Here is a 9,392-nt window from a genome sequence, read left to right as displayed (position 1 = left end):
ATATATATATATATATATATATATATAATTTTGTGTGTGTAAATGTTTCGTTTTCTTCTGCAACATTGTGAATATTATAGAACGAGTGTCCAGTCTCCTGTTACAAATTTCATCTTACTTGTTATTTCATTGTATTGCTTTCTTATTATACCTAAATGAAGAAGATATGTTTTATTTATGTGGTAACTGTCTGATGCTATTCAATCGTCATAATCAGTATCATTACTCGCAGAAACCTATCTGAGAAACTCTGCACTGATTGCTCAAGTATTTTATTTCATTAAATGCTAATATATTATTCAGGGTTATTAAAAAAAAAAAACATTAAAAAAAAACTAAGTATGGATTTTTATCTTAAATCTGACACCTTTCTTTTTGTTCTTTCTTTCTCTCTTTCTTTAAGATACAAAATTATATAGATATAATAAAACAAAAACAAACTAGTAGTGGTTTGAATGTTTCTGAATTGACATGTTAACGTTATTGTTGAATTCAAGGGAGATCATTAGGGTTAAATCCTACTACACAAATCCCATTGGAGTTCTGTCTTGCAGTTTTTCCTATTTCTTGTCCAAATAATCCTGTGAACTCCCATCTAATCATAGTAAAATCATCATACTTATTTCTGGCAGGAGAGATTGTGTAAATGATAAATCTGTAACAGTATTCCATTTGGTTCTATGCTCCGATCCTGTTTCTGTCATCTTTTCCTTTCATTCCATTAGGACTTAAAAGAAACAAGCACTAATAATAATATAGCAGCAATGATTCCACTGAACATTTATTTCTTTATAAATCTTTGAATCCTGTCCAAAGAAACTCAGTAGAGTTTTGGGGTTTTTTTTTTCATGAACTATCAAAATCAAGGAAGAGAAATGAAGCCAAAATAGAATTGAATTTGAGTTGTAGACTCTGTTGACCAGCAGCTTCTCTTTTAGTAGACTATGGTTATTGTTGTTGTTGATGTTGTTTAGTCCCAGAGTCAGCTTTAACCCAGATTACTCTGTCAAGTGTAATACTTAGTCGTTCACATTGCTTTGAAATGAATCATGAATTATCTTGTAGCTTTGAGATTTTGATGATGTGACTGTTTATTTTTAGAATGACATTGGAGTGTAGGTGTGAGAGGCTGGATCTGGCCACTTTGAACATAAAACATGTAGAATATTTGGGCCGGATATAGTGGGTTTAAATGCTAAAGGATTACATCAATAGACACCACAATCAAAGGCATTTCAGCTTTGTACTAATGTTGTTTTTTTCTTTTTAATATATTGCAAAACAATCTAGGACTAGATTGTCCTTATCTTTTTTTAAGATGGTTGAATGTAATTTGAGAGAGATTTGGCTGATGTTTCTAGTAATTCAAGCTACCACACAGAGAGACTCCTTCATTCTTGATGTTGAGAATTTAACTGTGTTCTTATGGGTCAGTCATTCCTGGTCTGTAGATTCTGTTTATGGCCAAGTAGACTGGGACATTTGACAGCTGAATCATCATTTAACCTTAAACACAATGTCGTGTTAATGATAATACACACAGTCTACTTTGTAGCTGGTTGTCCATTACTTTTTTAACTTGACCATCCATTGCGTAGAATATAAGAAATTCCTCCTGGGGTGAAGCAGTTAGAACCAGATAGAGAACAACTTAACACAGAGCTGACTGAAGTGCCAGAAATCAAGTCACGTAAAACAAGATTAGAATACTTTGGAGGTAACTAGAAGTTTTTAATAAGGACTGTAAAGTTCTGTTTCAAAGTTTAGTTATGCTTATGACAAAATATCAGAAAGAAACAAAGTTATCCTTACCATTGTCAGTTGGTACTGAGAAGAACTATGAGAAGATTTCAGAGAGCGCACAGGGGAGCTTCATCAGATCCTAATCATCCACTCAGGTACTACTAATTCTACAACTACTACTACTACTACTACTACTATTACTACTACAATCACTGCCATTACCATTCCTTTTCTCCAAGTCGTTATATAAACTACTATGTTATTTTCATATGTAAACAACGGAAATAATTTTTGTGACTGTCCAGTTCTTAATTATTTTTTTAAAATACTTGTTAATTTTCTTTAAATTTGTCCTGTTGATAAAATAAAATTGTTTTACTTTCTCAAAGACTTCAATGGCTTACTTTTTTATAATCATTCATTTTTTAAAATTTATTTATATGTCTGTTTTTACATCTTTTATCTTTTACTTGTTTCATTCATTGGACTGCAGTCATGCTGGGGCACCACTTCGAAGGATTTTGTTGAACAAATTCATCCCAGTACTTATCTTTAAGTCTGATGCTTATTCTATTGGTCTCTTTTGCTGAACTGCTAAGTTACGAGAATATAATTACGGTGGTATATTTGAGGCATTGTTGTTACGGGTGGATACTCTTCCTGTCATCAACCATTTCCTGTTTATCAAGTAAAGAAGCTTTTATTCTGCTTCTTCAGGGGCACAGAGCCACAGGCTGTAATGTTTTCGGGGAATGTAAGCATGTTGACACAGTTTCTTTTTAACTCAGACAACTTTATGCAAGAGGCAGATATGATAGCTTTCACACACACACACACACACACACACACACACACGATGTGCAGAATTTGGACTTAGAATGTAATGAACCAGATGAAATGCTGTGAAGCATTTTGTCCAATGCATGAATGATTCTTGCTACTCACCACCTTAATAATAATGATAATAATCCTGGAATTTGTGGGGAGGCGAACAGTCAATCACATTGACTCCAGTACTCAACAGGTTACTTATTTTATTGACCCTAGAAGGATGAAAGGTAAAAACCACCCTTGGCAGAATTTGAACTCAGAACTCGGAACTTAAAAGGTAAAGAAATGCCACTTAGCATTTTTCTTGACATACTAATGATTCTGCAGGCTAAGCACTTGAATAATAATGATAATAATAATAATAATAATAATAATAATAATAATACTTTCTACTGCAAGCACAAGGCCTCAAATTTGGGAGAAGGGATTAAGTTGATTATATCAACCCCAATACATAACTGGTACTTAATTTATTGACCTCCCCGAGAGGATGAAAGGCTAAGTCAACCCTGGTGGCATTTGAACTCAGAATGTGAAAGTAGATAAAATACCGCTAAGCATTTCCCCCCGCTGTGCTAACAATTGTGCCTGTTCACTGCCTTAATAATGATAATAATAATAATAATGATAATAATAATTTGCATTGCAATTTTTTCCATTGCAATAATGTAAACACCATCATCATCATCATCACCATTACCATCATAGTCATCATCAATCACTGACATCATCATAACTTCTTTTCATCATTAATGTCATTGTCTTTTACATTCTTCATCCCCATCTTACCCACAGCACCAGTTACTCAACATCACGACCGTCACCATCATCATCTTCATCATCTTCATCCTCATTGTTACTTTTTGGCATTTCCATAGAGCTGAGGAGTTCTGTTACAAAAGGCCATTAAGTATCTGAACTAGTCTTTTTTGTGGTTGTTGTTTTACTGCTGCATCTATGATGACATTTAATGTTTAGAAATTAAACAAATTACATCTGCATTTAAAATAGGTTACAATGTTTTAGAGGGTTGTTATTATTTTAACATGACATTTTTGGGTTTTTTTTTATTAAATGTTCTGAGTTTTTGTTTTTAAATTCTGAAATATAGTTTGTTTTTTTTAAATATTTTTTTATTATCTCTTCAATTTTGTTTTCTATTTTTTTAGGGAAAAAATGTATACTGGATGTTGTTTTTAAATATATAAAATGCTTTGCAATTTTCTATAATAATGTTATTCTAGCTTGAGAATATATCTATTTATTCATTTATTTATTTATTTATTTATTTATTACTATTTGGGTGTATTAAATGAAATTATAAGTAATGAAATTAAGCTGAGACATCAAAGAAATGAAAACTAAAGATGACTATTGTGACCGGATTTGAAATTTTTAAAAAATGGATGACACTAAATATTGCAATCCATTTCTAATTTTGGTGCCAAGACAGCAAGTTTCAGGGGTGAGGCAATTTGATTACATTAATCCCAGCAATTGACTGGTATTTTATGTTATCAACCATACAAGGATGGAAAGTAAAGTTGACCTTGGCAGTATTTGAACTCAGAAAGTAAAGAGTTAGAAGAGGTATTACTAAACCTTTTGTTTGATGTGTTCCATCAGCTCATAATAATAATAATAATAATAATAATAATAATCCTTTCTACTATAGACACAAGGCCTGGATTTTGTGGGGAGGCGAACAGTCAATCACATCGACACCAGTACTCAATTGGTACTTAATTTATCAACCTTGAAAGGATGAAAGGCAAAGTTGACCTCAATGTAGTGGCAGATGAAATACTGGTGTGCTAACAATTTTGCCAGCTCACCGCCTTAATAATAATAATAATAATAATAATAATTTCAAAGTTTTGCCACAAGGGCAGCTTGGGGGAGGGGATTAAGTCGATTACATTGACCCCAGTGTGTAACTGGTACTTATTTCATTGACCGTGAAAGGATGAAAAGCAGAGTCGATCTTGGCAGAATTTGAACTCAGAACATAAAGACAGACAAAATACCGCTAAGCATTTTGCCCGGCATGCTAATGTTTCTGCCAGCTCGCCACCTTAATAATAATGGTACTACTACTACTAATAATTTTTTTTCTCATTAATATATTGCAAAACAATCTAGGACTAGATTGTCCTTATCTTTTTTTAAGATGGTAGAATGTGATTGGAGAGAGATTTGGCTGATATTTCTAGTAATTCAAGCTACCACACAGAGAGACTCCTTCACTATTGGTTTTACATTGTGGTACAAGGCCATCAATTTTAGTGGAAGGACTTTAGTCAGTTACATCAATCCCAGTACTTGACTGGTACTTTATTTTATTGATACCAAAAGGATTAAAAGCAAAGTTGACTTCAGCAGGATTTGAACTCAGAATGTAAAGAGCTGGAAGAAATGCCAATAAACATTTTGTTCAGTGCAATAACAATTTGGCCATCTCCTGCCTTAATAACTTTTAAACAAAATCTACCTTGAGCTTTACAGTATCAGGAGGGTGATGCTTATCTAGCTTTGCAAGGTATTTAGGTAACTTAAAGTACAAAACTACTCATTCATTTGAGGGTTAAGTACCAGCTGTTGCTGGTACTCATTTTCAACTGAGTGCCCTGAAGTAATATAAAATGAAGTGTTTTGCTGAAGCACACAACACACCAACCAGTCGAAGAATTGAACCCATCACCAAACAATTGTGTCGATTGGGCCACATGCCTTCCTACACAACCTTTATTTAACTTTAACATCAGAAATACATGTAAAGCAGGAGCTGGCAGAATCATTAGCATGCTGGGTAAAATGCTTAGCAGCATTTTGTCCATCTTTATATTGGGTTGTCCGGAAAGTTCGTGCCGGTTTTTGAAAGGAAAGAAAAGGGTCAATAAATACTTGCCATTACATTTTTAATCCACCAAATATGAACCATTTTGTTGCACAATGCTTCTCCATCTTTCCTTTAACTTGAAAATATCCTCTTCCCAGAATTGAGGTGGTTTCATGGCAAATAAGTCGAAAGGTAAGCTATTATAAATCGGCACGAACTTTCCGGACAACCCAATATTTTAAATTCAAATGCTATCAGGGTCGACTTGGCCTTTCATCCTTTCGGGATCAATAAAATAAGTACAAGCTGAGCACATGGGTTGATCCAATTGACTTAGCCCCTCCCTTAAAATTGCTGGCTTTGTGCTAATATTTGAAACCCATATCAAAACTTCAAGTAACAAGGATTGAAACCTTGTCTGGATATAAGAAATTTATGCTAGTTTCTAAATTGGTGCTAGACTTATTTTTGAATGATACAGAATATGAATTTAACAAATCAATTCAAGAATATTTATAGAAATTATTTATCAATCTTTGACAATGACAAAGTAAGTTGAGTCTGCTGGAATTTGATCTTGGAACTCAGAAGAATGAAACTAATTATTTTCATGCATGTTGTCTTCTGCTCTACTGTTATATTTACACTGTCCTTTTTGTTCTTTTACTGCTTTCTTGCATTCATGCATTTGATGCTTTTGACTCAGTACATCTGGTACCAAATTGCAAGTGCATAAGAACTTGTGTGAGCCAATTTCTGCTTAGAATAATAACAAATCTTTAATTTTATAAATCCAAAGATGTCTGTCCATCCATCCATCCATTTTCTCTGCTCACTATTCCTGAGAGGATTGTTGGGTAGAATCCTTCGGCACTTCGTCCACAAGGTCCAGTCAAATGTAACCATCATTCCACTTTCTGGTTGGATTCTTGAGTGTGATCAGGTAAGATTACCCAGCCATCTCATTATTGTCCTAACCCTAGGTTTCCTACCAGTTGGCTTGGCCTGTAGAATCCATCTTGCAATTCTTTCCTGTGACATTCTAATTCCATATCCATAGTACTGGAGCTGTAATTTCTCAGTGTGGAGAAGAAGTAGCAACTCAACCTGGAAAGATTCCCTGGTCTCTGAGCTATGCACTCTGTCAGGTAACATTACTCCAGAGATCCTTTGGAAGAACCCTATTTTTGGCTGCTTATATTCGCAATTGTACTCTTTTAGTCATTACCCAACATTCATGACCATAGGTGATGATTGGCATGGAAACCAAATTGAATATACCATCATCATCATCATTGTTTAACGTCCGCTTTCCATGCTAGCATGGATTGGACGATTTGACTGAGGACTGGTGAACCAGATGGCTACACCAGACTCCAATCTGATCTGGCAGTGTTTCTACTGCTGGATATCCTTCCTAACGCCAACCACTCCAAGAGTGTAGTGGGTGCTTTTACGTGCCACCGGCACGAAGGCCAGTCAGGTGGTACTGGCAACGGCCACGCAATTTATTATTTTTTTAATGTTTTGTTATTAAGACTCAAATTGTTTTTCTTTTTATAGATTTTTTTAAGCTTCCATCAGCAGATAGTTTCAAATTAGAATGATGTTAAAATTCTGCCAGCTCTTGTAGTATTTGAACTCATAATACTGAGTGAATGGAAATAAGCTTCAAGCATACCAAGGCTATAACTTGCTTTCAAATCTCAGTTGTGGTGGTCACTTTACTTCACTGTCATTAATGTTTACTTTAGATTATCCTGATAGGAAGTGTGGAAGGGAAGAGAACAAGAGACCATCAAAGATGTTTTGAGACTGATGACATCAACAAATGGATGGGAAGCAAGAGCCTGGATGATTGCATGTAGGCAACACAACACAGAAGGAAAAGGAGAGTCTTTGAAAGCCAACACCTAAATACAATGAGGATATCTAGTTGGCTGGCATAAACGTCTCCGTGAAATGTATTCTTGTTATAACACCTCGTTTCTTCATTATAATATGATGTCTTATGCTAATATAAAAATGAGTATTGGTCATTTGTAGAGTATAGTACAATAGTACAGAGGTAAGCTCTTTCTGAAATGAACACATAACCTGGTTTTGATTTGTCGTTCAAGCCATTCCACTTCATGTACGTTCCTAAAAATGACATGAATATCGTATCACACAATATTATTCATTGCTAGTGGTAAATCTAAAACATAAGTCCTATGCAACAAAATATATCCTTATTAAAAGGTAGTTCTGAGTCTTTGTTAGTAGAATGATGTCACAAACACCTTTTTCAGTATATTGCTGTTTATTGTCCTTGTCTTAAAACGAAACCCAATACCACCTTTGTTCTTAATTTTTCCAGAATTGGTGAAATGAATATCAAATAGCAGTAATCTACTTGGGTAAATTCAGCTTGGGTATATGTCCATCCCAACATGAAATTAACCTTGAGTCCAGTCAAAAGAAATCTGTTGTGAAGGCTGTGGTAGTAGTGTTGGCAGTGGCAGCAGTGGTTGCTGTTCTTGCTGTTGAATATTCTCAGAAAGCTAAGTACATGACCAACTTACAATTTCCATTTGGAAATACTTTCCATTACATTGTTAAATGTCTTTAGATTAATGCATAAAGTTCAAGACATCTTAATTTCTACTCTTAAAACTTAAGTCTTCATATCTACATGCCACAGCTGACATATTGGAAATTATAATAGAATTTGATATTTGATTGGCATATAGAAAAATATATATTTAATATCAGTCTATGTTAATGGTGGTGTTATTAACAGCAGCATTGTTGGGTTGGCAGCATCATCATCATTATCATCAGCATCATTGTGGGGAGAGACTAGCTATGCTCAACTTTTTCTCTGTCTTCCCATATTATGAGCAGAAAGAGAATTAAAAATTTCTGTTCTGATCATGAGCCCAAAGTCGTATCACCATCAAAACACTAAAGCCAAATATTTCCAAGCAAGTTTAATACTGCATATTATTATAACTTATTATAACATACTGCATATTATTATAACTTACTGCTGTAAGAATGAGTGTTACAAGTGACAAAAGTTCCATTTGTTTGCAGGAGTGGCTGTGTGGTAAGTAGCTTGCTTACCAACCACATGGTTCTGGGTTCATTCCCACTGTGTGGCACCTTGGGCAAGTGTCTTCTACTATAGCCTCGGGCCAACCAAAGCCTTGTGAGTGGATTTGGTAGACGGAAACTGAAAGAAGCCCGTCGTATATATGTGTATATATATATATATATATATATATATATATATATATATATATGTGTGTGTGTGTGTTTGTCCCCCTAGCATTGCTTGACAACCGATGGTGGTGTGTTTATGTCCCCGTCGCTTAGCGGTTCGGCAAAAAGAGACCGATAGAATAAGTACTAGGCTTACAAAGAATAAGTCCCAGGGTCGATTTGCTCGACTAAAGGCAGTGCTCCAGCATGGCCACAGTCAAATGACTGAAACAAGTAAAAAAGTAAAAGAGTCCTGAGTTTAATATTTTTTTTCGTGAATATTATAGTGATGTTGCTGGAGGCACAGGGCTTAGTGGTTTGAGTGTTGGACTCATGATGATAAGATTGTGATTTCAATTCCTGCACTGGGCACTGCAGTGTGTTCTTGATCAAAAGATTTCAGTTCATGTTATTCCAGTTCATTCAGCTGGTAAAAACAAGGCACCCTGTGATGGACAGGCATCCCATCCAGGGAGTAATATATATCCCACAGAAACCAGGAAACCAGCCCTATGCTCTTTACAGACTAATGTGGACCAGCCCCCATTATAGTGATTAAAATAAACTTCTTATTCAATGGCTTCTCACAAAAGTAATAAACAATGGGAAGACATTTCTGACAGTAATATGTGGATGATGGATTAAATACGTTAACAACTAAATTAACTGTCACTAGCAACAATGAATTACTATTTTCTCTGTTTATTGTTGAGTCCATTTTAAAATAAGTTTC

The sequence above is a fragment of the Octopus bimaculoides genome, chromosome 2 (genome assembly GCF_001194135.2).
Source record: "Octopus bimaculoides isolate UCB-OBI-ISO-001 chromosome 2, ASM119413v2, whole genome shotgun sequence".
Classification (NCBI taxonomy): Eukaryota; Metazoa; Mollusca; class Cephalopoda; order Octopoda; family Octopodidae; genus Octopus; species Octopus bimaculoides.
This window is presented reverse-complemented; position numbering follows the sequence as displayed.